Source organism: Bos taurus, chromosome 17 (assembly GCF_002263795.3).
Source record: "Bos taurus isolate L1 Dominette 01449 registration number 42190680 breed Hereford chromosome 17, ARS-UCD2.0, whole genome shotgun sequence".
In the NCBI taxonomy this organism is placed as follows: Eukaryota; Metazoa; Chordata; class Mammalia; order Artiodactyla; family Bovidae; genus Bos; species Bos taurus.
This window is the reverse complement of record NC_037344.1, coordinates 71480434-71493257: the sequence shown is the minus strand read 5'-3', so window position 1 is coordinate 71493257 and position 12824 is coordinate 71480434. Positions and strand designations below refer to the sequence as shown.

Genomic DNA, 12824 nt, shown 5'->3' with positions numbered 1-12824 from the left:
TGAGGAGCCAGCTGAGAGTCCAGAGACCCCCAGGCAGCTCAAGTTCAGGGACAGACAGCAGGAAGAAGCAAGCCGCACAGGGACCCCGGGGGCTGCAGAGGCTCCTCTTAAATACCCAGGAGACGGGCCAGGAAGGAAGCCGTGGGGAAGACGCGGCGCCACACAGACGTGGGGACGGTTCCCGCTCCCCCCGGCCAGAGGAAGCCCTGACTCACAGCAGTGGGCACACTGTTAGACCAAGAATGTTATTTTAGGTGTAACAGGTGACAGACGTGGAGACGACACTTCCCAAGCGCAAGGGGCATGCCACGCCGCACGGGGTCACCCGAGGAAACCCCAGGTGGGTCAAGGGCAGGAGGGGTGGGGAGGCACGACCCAGGGCCTGAGTGTGGACTCCACAGGGGAAGCAGGGGTGAGGCAAGGCAGGCCGGTTTGAGGACATCTGAAATTGGATGATTGAACAGAGCAGAGGGCTCCGGGCTATAGGGGTGGTCTCCAGTTGCGTGGTATCTGGCACGGCAGGTGATGGCTTTGATGGGTGAGTTAAATAAAGGTGGTTGGTTTAGACTTTGGTTAATTTGTATGTGAAAGGTATGCTGTGCAAGCAAGCTGTTTACTATTTGGGAGTTAACTGGCTCTAGGAAGAGCAGTCTGTAGCAAGGCTCCAAGGTTTTAAAATTTTTGAAATACTCAGTAAATGACATTTAAACATGAATAATACAAAAATATGATGTATTTTTAAGACAAGTATCCAGGAAAGTTTTGCCTCAAAAATGAACTTTGAGCCCTAGATTGAGCATGGCTGTGGACCCAGCTAACAAATCATAAAAACAGGACTTGAAAGGATCACGCTGTGTCTAGTCAATTAACTGTATTCTCCAACAAAGCCCCAAAAGATTTATAGGAACATAAAAATATCTAGCACCTTACAAAGTAAAATTCGCAGTGTCTGGCATCCATTCAAGGATTACCAGCCATGAAAAGAGCCAGGAAAGCACAGCCCGTAGTGAGAATCATCAAAACAGGTTAAAACTGACTCACGGGTTAGAAGGAGCAGGGAAGGCAGTTAAGATGGTTGGTTGAGCTCTTTCAAACATTCAAAAAGTTAAAAGACATGGAAGGTCTGTAAAGAAGGACAAGGGTGTAGTGGGAGGAGAAAGAAGGAAGAGAAGCAATTTCTCATTGAACTTAAGCTATCATAGTAGATGAGACGGTGCAGAAGAGAAGGTCAGGGAATGTCACAGCATAGAAGCTCAGCTGTAAAGAACCCGCCTGCAATGCAGGAGACCTGGTTCGATCCCTGGGTTGGGAAGATCCCCTGGAGAAGGGCGTGGCAACCCACTCCAGTATTCTTGCCTGGGAAATTCCATGGACAGAGGAGCCTAGTGGGCTACAGTCCATGGGGTCGAAAAGAGTCAGACACACCTGGGCGGCTACACACAGCACACATTATAGAAACTATACGAGATGAGACACACAGAGAAAAGGATGGGAAGGGCATTTCTGTGGTGGTCCACTGGTTCCGAATCCTGCCTGCCAGTGCAGGGGACACAGGCTCAGTCCCGCTTCCCAAGGGGCAGCTGAGCCCCTGCACCACAGCTGCTGAAGCCTCCACGCCCGCGAGCCCCATGCTCTGCAACTGGAGAGAGCCCACACTCAGTAACGGAGCGCTTCAAAGACAGCACAGCCAGAAATAAATTTGGAAAAAAAAAAAGAACTATGGGGAAATTTCAAGTTTCCTAATATATGGGTGGTTGGATGCGGGGAGCCGGTGAGGCATTCCACTCGTGACAAAGGTCATGAGGAAGGAGGCTCGGCATACGCAAAGGCGGGATCGAGCCTCAGGAGTCCCCCCGGATATTCTCGAGCATTTTCCCCCAAAAAACCAGAGTCTGCCTACTTTATTGCTTTGTGCTCTCACCTCTGACTTTACTGGGGGCTGTCCCCTACCACCATCTCTCTCTCTGTGTGTCAAAGAGTTAACTTACAGCTCCAATTAATAAAGTTCCTGGGCAATTAGGAGTGTTTAAATCCAAACCCCTCTGATGGCTCTCTAACTCGCCTGACAAGTTTACCCGGACTCCTGCAGCTATGCATACGATTGTTTACAGTCTCCTAGCCTGGAGAGGCATGGGAAGCTTAAGATATTCAAATAGCTTAGAGCCTCTCAGAGAGTTAAAAACTGTCAGAATAAACTAGTAAAGGATTTCATTGATGAGTCAATGCTTGTTGCCAAGTTTTCACATCCCCTGAATTGTATCCTTGAATATGTATCAATTAATAGTGGGTATGTAGAAAAAATAAGTAGTGGCCTTGGTGTTAGTAACTTTAGACCCTTAAGGTAATAAATTCTTTCTTTGTTGTAAACCCATTACACATCCGCCCTATAGGAATGCAATTTTATCTTTGGAAGATGGTGCCAAACCTTGAAATAATTACTCTTAGAGAAAGTAAGTCTTTGTTGATAAGTCCTTGTCAAGAGTCATAAAATGTTAGTAGGCCTTCTGGCCAGAAGATGATGTAAATCACCTAAACCATTTGTATACGATACATTTGCAGGAAAGAAACCTTGGTTTTTGATAAGAACCAAAGACTGCTGACTTTGCATCCCCTATTATCCTCTATGTGTAACTTAGGGTATAAAAGCCCCTGTTAAAAATAAAGCTACGGGCCTTGTTTACCAGCGCTTGGTCTCCCCATGTCATTCTTCCCTTTAACTTCCAGCTGAGTCTCCATCTGGAGCGCGGAACCCACCACGCTGACTAATCATGCCTGGGCTTCTAAGACCCACTCGAGAAGGTGTCTAGGGTGAGACACCTTCCGCTATTCGAGAGGGCGCCTGCGACCTACGTCAGTGGTGCAAACTTCTTGTCTTGAAGTTTTATTGGTCTCCCGCGTAAACCAAGCTACTCAGCTTCTTTTCTCCACTGAATTTTCCTACTGAGCTATCCTCATTCTATTGTTCTCTATATCTCTAATTAGCATATAAATAGTCGCCTAGGCCGTCTCTCCTTCGAATACCCTGGATCAGCTGGGGCTGGTCCCCAGCAGTTGGAGTCTCCGAAGGAGAGGTGATGAGAGAGACAGAAAAAGTGTTTGAAGAAATAATGGCCCAAAACTTCCCACACTGGATGAAAACTATAAACCCACAGATCCCAAAAGCCAAGTGAACTCCAAGCACAAGAAAATGAGATCCAGGCGTATATCGTAATTCAAAGCCAGTGCTGAAGAGAAAGTTCTCAAAAAACTGCTAGAGAAAAAAAGAAATGTTATAATCAGAAGAAGAAAAACAAGATGACATTTCTCACTGGGGACCATGCAGACACAAAAACCATGAAACGGTATCCTCAGAGTGTTGACAGAAAGCTGTCAATCTAGGATCCAGTAGTTAGAGGAGCAGCTTTTTAAGACGAAGGCAAAATACATCATTTTCAGACATTCGAAGGCTGAAAGAAATCACCAGGAGACCTGCTGTACAAGAAGCATTAAACGATACTCATCTAGCAAAAGGGAAATCAGAGCACATGGAAATCTGAATATACACAAAGAAGTGAAGACCTCTGTCCTTCACTGTCTCCCTGAGTTTGCTCAAACTCATGTCCATGGAGTCAGTGATGCCATCCAACCATCATCCTCTTGACGTGTGAATGTAAAACGCATGACATTACCATGAAGGCTGAGAGGAGAATATTACATACTATTATACTTACACCAGAAACGGCGTACTACTTGAAGTCTGTGATCATTTTAAAAATGTATAATACAAACCCCAAAGTAACACTAACAAAACAGAATTAAGGCAATACTTTTTTTCTCTAGCAGTTTTTTTTAGAATTTTCTCTTCAGCACTGGCTTTGAATTACAATACATGCCTCTGTCTCCTCGAGTGCAAGACGGGGCGGTGGGGGGAGCAGTGAGGAGCCAGGCTCTTCCTCTTCTGGGATGGAGGGACTGGTCAAGAGTGGGCTGGAAGTACTGACGATACTTCTCAGACTGAGCCCCGCTCAGGCGTGTGGGATCCGTGCCCGCTTCTGGCAAGCTGGCAGACAGCTGCAGAAGCCTTCGTCCCTCCGGCCTCCGCTTCTTGGGTCGTGCCAGCGTGTTGAGAGCATCAAGAGGAAAGAACGAAAACACGCCTGTCCTCTGCAGGACGGAGGTGACCAACGCGCGGGAACTTCTGTCCTGGAAGGAAGGACGTGTGAGCCCAGACAGAATGCTTTAATTAAAAACCCTTCCTCCTTGGAAGAAAAGCTGTGACAAACCTAGAGAGCGTATTTAAAAAGCAGAGATGTCGCTTTGCTGACCAAGGTCTGTAGAGTCAAAGTTAGGGTTTTCCCAGTGGTCGTGTACAGACGTGAGAGTTGGGCCATAGAGCAGGCCGAGCGCCGAAGAATTGATGCTTTTGAACTGTGGTGTTGGAGAAGACTCTTGAGAGTCCCTTGGATAGCAAAGAGATCAAACCAGTCAATTCTAAAGGAAATCAACCCTGACTATTCATTGGAAGGACTGATGTTGAAGCTGAAACTCCAATACTTTGGCCACCTGATGCGAAGAGCCAATTCACTGGAAAAGACCCGATGCTGGGAAAGACTGAGTGCGGGACAGTCTGTGTGGAATTGATATCGCGCTTGTGTGTGCTCAGCGGCTCAGCTGTGTCCAGCTCTTTGTGACCCCATGGACTGTAGCCCGCCAGGCTTCTGTGCACGGGATTCTCTAGGCAAGAATGCTGGAGTGGGATGCTATTTTCTCCTCCAGGGGATCTTCCTGACCCAGGGATTGACTCTTGCATCGCAGGCGGATTCTTTACCATTGAGCCACCTGGGAAGCATTCCCAAAGAATTGATCATTGATATTATCTCTTCCTTAAATATTTGGCACATTTCCTCAGGGAAGGCTCACAAGCCTGACGTTTTCTTTGTGGGAAGGTTTTCAACTACAATTCCAATTTAAGAGAAGTAGGGATATTCGGGTTAGCTGTTACTTCTCAGAGGGAGTTTTTGCATTTTCGATCTTCCAAGGAATTAGTCCATTTCATCTGAGCTGTGGAATTTGACATGAAGGTGTTCATAACTTTCTCTTTTATTCTGGCTGTACCGAGAGGCTTGCTGTCTATTTAAAAAAAAATCACTAACCTGCTGATGTGTGTATGGATAAGCAAAAGTGGCCTATCCATACAACAGAGTATCATTTAGCCTTAAAAAAAAATGAATTACTGACACATGCTATACCATGGATGAATTTTGAAGGCAAGGTAAGTGAAAGAGGACACAAAATATGATTCCGTGCATATGAAATGTCCAGCAGGCAAGTTCACAGGAACAAAGCAGGTTAGTGATTTTTTTTAAAAATAGACAGCACTTAACACCTATATTAGGAAAAAAGAAAGGTCTTGGGTCAATGGTCTCAGCTATATCAATCTTGGACAAGAAGATATCACTGAAGAATCTAGAAGAATCCCCTGGCGGTCCAGTGGTTAGGACTCAGCACTTTGACTGCTGTGAGCCAGGGTTCAATCCCTGGTCAGGGGACAAGATCTTGCAAGCCTCTCGGTACAGCCAGAATAAAAGAGAAAGTTATGAACACCTTCATGTCAAATTCCACAGCTCAGATGAAATGGACTAATTCCTTGGAAGATCGAAAATGCAAAAACTCCCTCTGAGAAGTAACAGCTAACCCGAATATCCCTACTTCTCTTAAATTGGAATTGTAGTTGAAAACCTTCCCACAAAGAAAACGTCAGGCTTGTGAGCCTTCCCTGAGGAAATGTGCCAAATATTTAAGGAAGAGATAATATCAATGATCAATTCTTTGGGAATGCTTCCCAGGTGGCTCAATGGTAAAGAATCCGCCTGCGATGCAAGAGTCAATCCCTGGGTCAGGAAGATCCCCTGGAGGAGAAAATAGCATCCCACTCCAGCATTCTTGCCTAGAGAATCCCGTGCACAGAAGCCTGGTGGGCTACAGTCCATGGGGTCAAAAGAGCTGGACACAGCTGAGCCGCTGAGCACACACAAGCGCGATATCAATTCCACACAGACTGTCCCGCACTCAGTCTTTCCCAGCATCGGGTCTTTTCCAGTGAATTGGCTCTTCGCATCAGGTGGCCAAAGTATTGGAGTTTCAGCTTCAACATCAGTCCTTCCAATGAATAGTCAGGGTTGATTTCCTTTAGAATTGACTGGTTTGATCTCTTTGCTATCCAAGGGACTCTCAAGAGTCTTCTCCAACACCACAGTTCAAAAGCATCAATTCTTCGGCGCTCGGCCTGCACTATGGTCCAACTCTCACATCTGTACACGACCACTGGGAAAACCCTAACTTTGACTCTACAGACCTTGGTCAGCAAAGCGACGTCTCTGCTTTTTAAATACGCTCTCTAGGTTTGTCACAGCTTTTCTTCCAAGGAGGAAGGGTTTTTAATTAAAGCATTCTGTCTGGGCTCACACGTCCTTCCTTCCAGGACAGAAGTTCCCGCGCGTTGGTCACCTCCGTCCTGCAGAGGACAGGCGTGTTTTCGTTCTTTCCTCTTGATGCTCTCAACACGCTGGCACGACCCAAGAAGCGGAGGCCGGAGGGACGAAGGCTTCTGCAGCTGTCTGCCAGCTTGCCAGAAGCGGGCACGGATCCCACACGCCTGAGCGGGGCTCAGTCTGAGAAGTATCGTCAGTACTTCCAGCCCACTCTTGACTAGTCCCTCCATCCCAGAAGAGGAAGACTGGCCCTCACTGCTCCTTAGTGCTCCCCCCACCGCCCCGTCTTGCACGCGAGGAGACAGAGGCCCAGGGAGATCCCAGCTGGCCCTTGCGGCAGCAGGGCCGTCATGACGGCCGAATGGCCTCTGGCTTGCTGGGGCGCCCCTGGCGGGAATTTGGGTGACTCCTCGGCCCCCGATGGCTGGGAGACGGGCAGCACCCCAGACTGAAGCCAGCTGCCTGGCTCACCTCCTGGCTCCTCCCCGTTCCTAGCCCTTTGACCTCAGACAGGTCTCTCAACCTCTTGCTGACTCAGTTCGCTCACCTCCTGCAGATGCAGAGAGAACTGAAGTGGTGTAAAGCCATCGGAACAGTGCTTGGCCCCAGCCGAGGCTGCAGAGCGCTCTTAAATAAATAGATGGCGTCAGCCCTGCCTTGTCCTGGGGCCTGGGCTCTTGCCATTCCCACCCAGAGAGCCCTGGGTGGAGGCCCGCTGACGCTGCAGAGCCTCTGCCCGGTGCCCCCCATGCGGCAGGCCCTTTCCAAGCCTTGTCAGCCTCGCGCCAGCGGGACAAGGGGCGGCTCGGTGACCCTTGTTCCCAAGATGAGGGGCCGGGCCCTGAGAGGACCGCACCGTCCACGGGTGACGGGCGGGACCAGGCCAGGTCTGTCCGCCTCTGAGACTGGGCCTAGGAGCGGACCGGCCCCAGCCAGGCCCCCCTGGTGTCTCCTCCGCCTGCAGCCGGCTTCCTGGGTGTCCCTGCCCACAGAGGAAGCCTCTCTGGGGTTCGCAAGGGCCCCTCGAAGGGGCTCTGGACACCTGCATGGGAACAGGGCAGACTGGCTCAGAGCCGCTTCACACCCCTGCCTGGCCAGGGGCATCGCAGGCATCCATCTGAGAGGCCGGGAGATTGAGACCAGCTGCCACCGCCTGCATCCAGCCAGAGCTCAGCCAGCAACACCGGCCACGGTCCTCACAGCATCCCGGTGAGACGCCCTCCACGCGGTCGCAGTCGTCAGGCCCAGGTCTGGCAGACGCGGGCCTGGGGTGGGCAGGGAGGAGGGGTGGGGGGAGGCCACAGACTCACAGCCTGGAGTCGCAGGATGCAGCTCAGCAGCTCGCCCGGCCCGGGCCGGCCTGTTCATCCTCCAGTTCCCCTGGGGCCCGAGCCCACTGTCCCAGAGTGGGGGTCACTGGGCAGGTCCACGTCGTTAAAGCAAGGAGGCTGGGGAAGGGCGAGGACCCCACAGCAGAGAGCGGAGAGCTGCACAGAGGGGAGCAGAGCTGGGCTGAACGGGTCCGCTCACGCCTTCCAGCCCCTCTGGGTAGGGCTCCCCCAGGCGCAGGGAGGCAGGGGCCTAACCTCACCCCCTCCTACCCTCCCAGGCCTGACGCCGCCCTTCTGGCCCAAGATGCTGCCGGGCATCTGGCGGCCTACAGACGAGTGTCACGGTGCCAGCTCGCGGTCCGTTGAGGGCCGGAGCTCCAGGGAGGGTTCACTGGGGCGCTCCGCGAGGCGGGGGATCCCGCCGCCCCTGGCGCTGGCCTGCAGGGGCGCCCTGGGCCAGGCACAGGGACACCGTTCGACTAGCTTGGCGTCCCTGCCCAGCCCCCCACGCAGGCCTGGGCGGGCAGGGAGGCGCCTGGTCTGCAGCCCGCCCGTGGGTCCTGCTTCCCCCGGGCCTCCTGCTGCCAGCTGTGCCCACCCCCCACCCCCGCATGCGCCCTTGGGTTTCCCCACGGGGGAGGACTCCGCATGGGGGCCCCCAGGGCCTGCAGAGAACACAGGGCTCTTTGTCTCTGACTGCTGTCTCTCCTCCCCTGCCCTGTGGAGCCGCCCACTCACCAAGTGCAGGAGGCCTGGAGGGTGGGCACCAGAGCTGGTGGGCAGCAGTTCGCCCCACGGGAGACAGGCCTCGCCCCATCGGCACAGTCGTGTGCCTGGCCCAGGGAATCCCGGTTGAGGGGGTGTTCAGCAGCCTGGGCTCAGGCAGGAGCTCTGCCCCGCTCTGGGTCCCGTCCTCCAGGTGCCCAGGCCCTGCCCGGACCTGAGGGCCAGTCCCCGGAGGTCCCCTCCAAGTCCCCGCCCACAGACGGACCTCCCGCTTCTCCGGCCTCCCAGGGGACGCTGTCCAGGGAGCACCCAGGGGAGGTCAGAGTGAGTCTGGTCCCTCCCTTTTGCAGGCCCCCACTTCTCCTCACCCCAGGGGCCAGGCTGGTGCCCAGTGGCCCCCGAGGCCCACGGTGCAGAAAGGCTGAGGTGGAGAGGAACGTGGCCCTTTATACGTGCCGGCCCCCCTCCTCCTCCGCACACTGGCTCCCGGGGGACCTCCGCCCCCATCATCCCATCCGCCCACGAGCTCTGGAGGCAGGAGCCAGGCGGCCGGCGGGTCACCCGGTGCAGCAGGCCTGGGGCGTGGGCCCCACAGCCACAGAGCCCCAGGGGGATGCCAGGGCCGGGACCCCGGGTCCGGGCCCTCGTGGATGGTGGGCGGCAAGGGGTGCTGGCTCATAGGCTGGGCAGCAGCGGGCACAGCAGCCTGTCGCTGAACCCTGTGAAGCTTAGGGCCAGCCCTGCCAGCCCAAGTAGCGCGTGACGGGCTGCGGGTCCCGGGCCAACGGGGGTTCCCGACAGGTCCACGGCCTCACCTGCCGGCAGAGTCGTCCGGAGGCTGCGGGAGAGTCACGGGTGGGGAGGGACTGACAAGGGCCCCGCCGCCACCACCACCCTGGCCACAGGCGGCGACCCCCAGTCAGGGCGGCCCAGGCCCCTGCGCACGGCCACTTCCTGAGCGAGTGGCCACGGGCAATGCTGGCAAGAGCTCTGAGCCTCAGTTTCCCCCTTGGTTAAGAGGCAGCCTGGTTGTGAGGATTCGATGCACCTGTGCTCATCAAGGCCGTTCTAAAAACCCGCTGTTTGCAGCCTCCCCACACCTGTCACGATGGTTGTCTCTTGATTTTTACGCCAACCCAGTGGGGTGGCATTGCTTATCCCGTGGTGCTGGGGGCGGGGGTGACCCGACTCCTCCACGGCCACATGGCACTAAGGGACAGCCAGGTCTCCAAATCAGGGTGCTGGACCCGAGCCCACCCGTCAGTGTTTCCACGTGCCTCCTCAAAGGTCACTGACCGTTTTGGAAGGATGGATGCTCCTATGAGGGTGACTGGTGTCCCCCACCCCGAGGCTTGGGGGCCAGAGAGGGAACAGACCCAGGCTAAGCAAGAGGGCCGTGTTGGGGAACGTGGGCTGGGACCTGCCCTGTGGGAGGCTCCCTGCGTCATAAGCTGGAACTCGAGACGGAGGAGGGTCCCCCACCCCGCAGAACCCTGTGGTTCTGTCATTTGAGCCCGGGGCTGGCTGCCTGGGGGCCTAGAGTGGTGGGAGCACCTCCAGGGCCCCCGCCTGCCAAGGCAAGGAACAGCCCCCACAGGCCCCAGACCGAGCGTGGGCCCTCAGGCCTGAGGCCAAGGAGGCGCTCCAGGGCCTGGGGGCCAGTGGCCTGTTGCCAGAACGAGTCTGCGCACGAGGCCGCGGTGGGCTGACTGAGGGGGACCCCGCAGCAGCGCGGGCCGCTGGGCTGGCCGTGGAGCCCCCGCTCAGGCCGGGGGTTCCCAGAGGACGGTGTGGCCCTGGGCACGACACGCCTGCCCCAGCCTCAGTTTCCTTCCTGGTGACAGGACCTGGGTGCCGCCTGCCTCCCAGGCTGCCGCGGGGACTCAGCTGACCACCACTGAGGTCATGTTGGTCCAGGGGGCCGGGCCCTGGGCCAGGCGTGGGGACGGCAGCTCCCACGGAGAGGAGCTGGGCCGGGGGGGTGCCTTGGGCTGGGGGGCCGCGTGCCTGCCCCTTCTCCAGCCCTGAGCCTCCCTCCAGGGCGGGTGGGCCCCCCGCGGCCACCTGTCATGAGGGCCGAGGCCGTAGACAGCTGCTGGCAGGTCCTGCCCGGAGGACTCCGAGCTCCAGGTGCTGCGGGGGGCAGTGTGGTCAGGGAGGCTGGCCTTGGGGGCCCGAGCGTGGGCATGCGCACAGCCGGCCGGCCGACCTCGGGCCGCCCACTGGCTGACCCCCCCCACCCCCCGCCGCAGCCTGGCTCGCAGCCAGGAGAGGCTGCCCGCTGGGAGCTGGACAGGCTGGTCCGAGGCCCGCGGGGCCCGGCGGGAGGAGGCCCAGACAATGGGCCCTTGTTCCCGGTCCTCAGGCCCCGGGCCAGAGCCTCGGGCGACCCGCCGGCTCCCCGCACGCCCTCAGCGCCCCCCGGGACCAGGCCCCTCCAGGGAGCCCCGCTGCCCCCACGCCGCCCCAGGAAACAGGAGCCAGCCAGGTCAGCACGCCCTCCCCCCTCTCCCCGTCCAGCGGGCCGGCGCCCGTGGACTGGGTCTGGGCTGCCGGGGGAGGGTGGCTGTTTGACGGCGCCCCCCGCCCCCATCCTGGCCCCCTCTCTCTCTCGCTCCTAAGCCGGCCCTCGCAGAGGCCCAGCTGGGCAGGATGTGGGGCGGCCTGCTTTCCGCAGAGCCGGCACCCAGCCCACTCCGCCACCCAGCACATTCTTTCATCCAGGCTCTGCGAGCAGCGTGCGTGCACAGTGGCAGCAAGCCCGGGGTCCCCGCAACGGCTCCAGGCCAGCCTCGGGGCGCCTGCGGCGACCGCTGCACCTGGACAGGGCCGGCTCACAGCCGGCCGGGCCCGGGGGAGGGCGCCCCTGTCTCACGCCGGGGCTCACTGTGACAGGGGCTGCGGCAGCCTCAGGTTGTCAGGAGCAAGGCCCCTGCCAGCCTCACGGCGGGACGTCCGATGGGCCCGCGGGGTGGACGGCAGGTGGCAGGGGCCAGCCCAGCAGGAGGAGAGATCTGCTCCCGTCGTGCACTGCCCAGGGAGGCGGTGGGCTCCTGTCCACAGGGGTACATGTGGACCGGCTCTCCCAGCGCTGGGACTCAGTGGGTCTGTCAGGGTGTTCTGGATCCCGAGGGTTCCCCACGCGACCCCCTGCCTGGGTCCCAGGGCCGGGCCCACGGCTCAGGAAACGGGTCCAAATGACAGGTGACACCCCGGGGCGGGGTCAGCAGGGTTCCCATGGGCTGCAGCTGCAGGCCAGCCTCACACACGACGCCGGCACGGGGTCCCAGAGAGGGACGCTGACCCTCCTTCTGAGGCCACGCATGCAGCAGGCCAGGGGGGGTCCCCCGAGGGCAACTCCAGGCCCCCGTCCACCACGCTGCCCGGCCTGGGGCGTGGGCCTCACCGCCTCGGGGCACTGCAGGTCCCGGGCCAGGGGCCCAAGCAGGCCGTGGGCTGAGGAAGGCGGCGTTCCTGCAAAGCAGGCCAGTGAGCAGGGCCCCTTCTGGGCCCAAATCCTGCAGGCCGCTGAGAGTAGAGGGAGCCAGGGCCGCGGCCTCCCTGCCCTGGACGCCCTCCCAACTGCTGCCCCCGCCCCAGGCTTGCAGGACGCCCTTCCCTGGGATTGGGCTTGTCTTTGGGGGGCTGCTCTGATGACCCCCCCAGTGCCCCCGCCCTCCAGCATTCCCTTCGGGTCCCCCCGCCTCTACCCACCTAGGCCGCAGTCCTGCGCAATGGCTGCCGTCCACACCCTTCCTGTCGGGGTGGCACTCCGCTCCTGTTCCCTCACTCAGTAGAGAACGCTGCCAGCCCCGTCTTCCCAGGCTCGCTGCAGAGCACAGGGACCACCCCGCTTGCACCCTCCACCCCCTGCCCAGCCCGCGCACCGCTCAAGCAGCCTCAGGCCTCGGCCCGACAGCCTCCTCCCAGGGGCCCTGGCCTCCCGCCCCTCCCAGCCAGAGCCAGCTCCACGACACCCCTGGGCTTGACCCCCTCGGTGGAGATCAAATGTCCTCACAGCCATGGGGTGGCAGAGACAGTCTGCAAGCCTCAGACTCTGGCCTCCACGGCCTCCCCCACCCACCAGCCCCCCTGTCCAGCCCCCGTCCAGCCTCCCAGCCTCATGCACATCCCCCTTCAGGTCCCTGGCCTGCCCTGTCCTTCCCGCCCCCCACCCCCTGGCTTCCTCCTGTTATCCCCTTGCACCCGGCGTGCTGTCTTTTAGGGGGTCCGTTTACAGGATGCGACAGGCACAACCAGGATGGGCCTCCAGACCTCAGGCGCCTCTGCCCACCCC

The 12824-nt window shown here is 58.0% G+C and overlaps 1 non-coding gene across 1 annotated transcript; it reads left to right on the top strand.

Moving 5' to 3' along the window:
- The first annotated feature begins 5455 nt into the window (after positions 1-5455).
- Positions 5456-5528, top strand: TRNAQ-UUG (transfer RNA glutamine (anticodon UUG)). Its single transcript has one exon. It is a non-coding gene; the product is annotated as a tRNA-Gln (tRNA).
- Positions 5529-12824: the final 7296 nt, after the last annotated feature.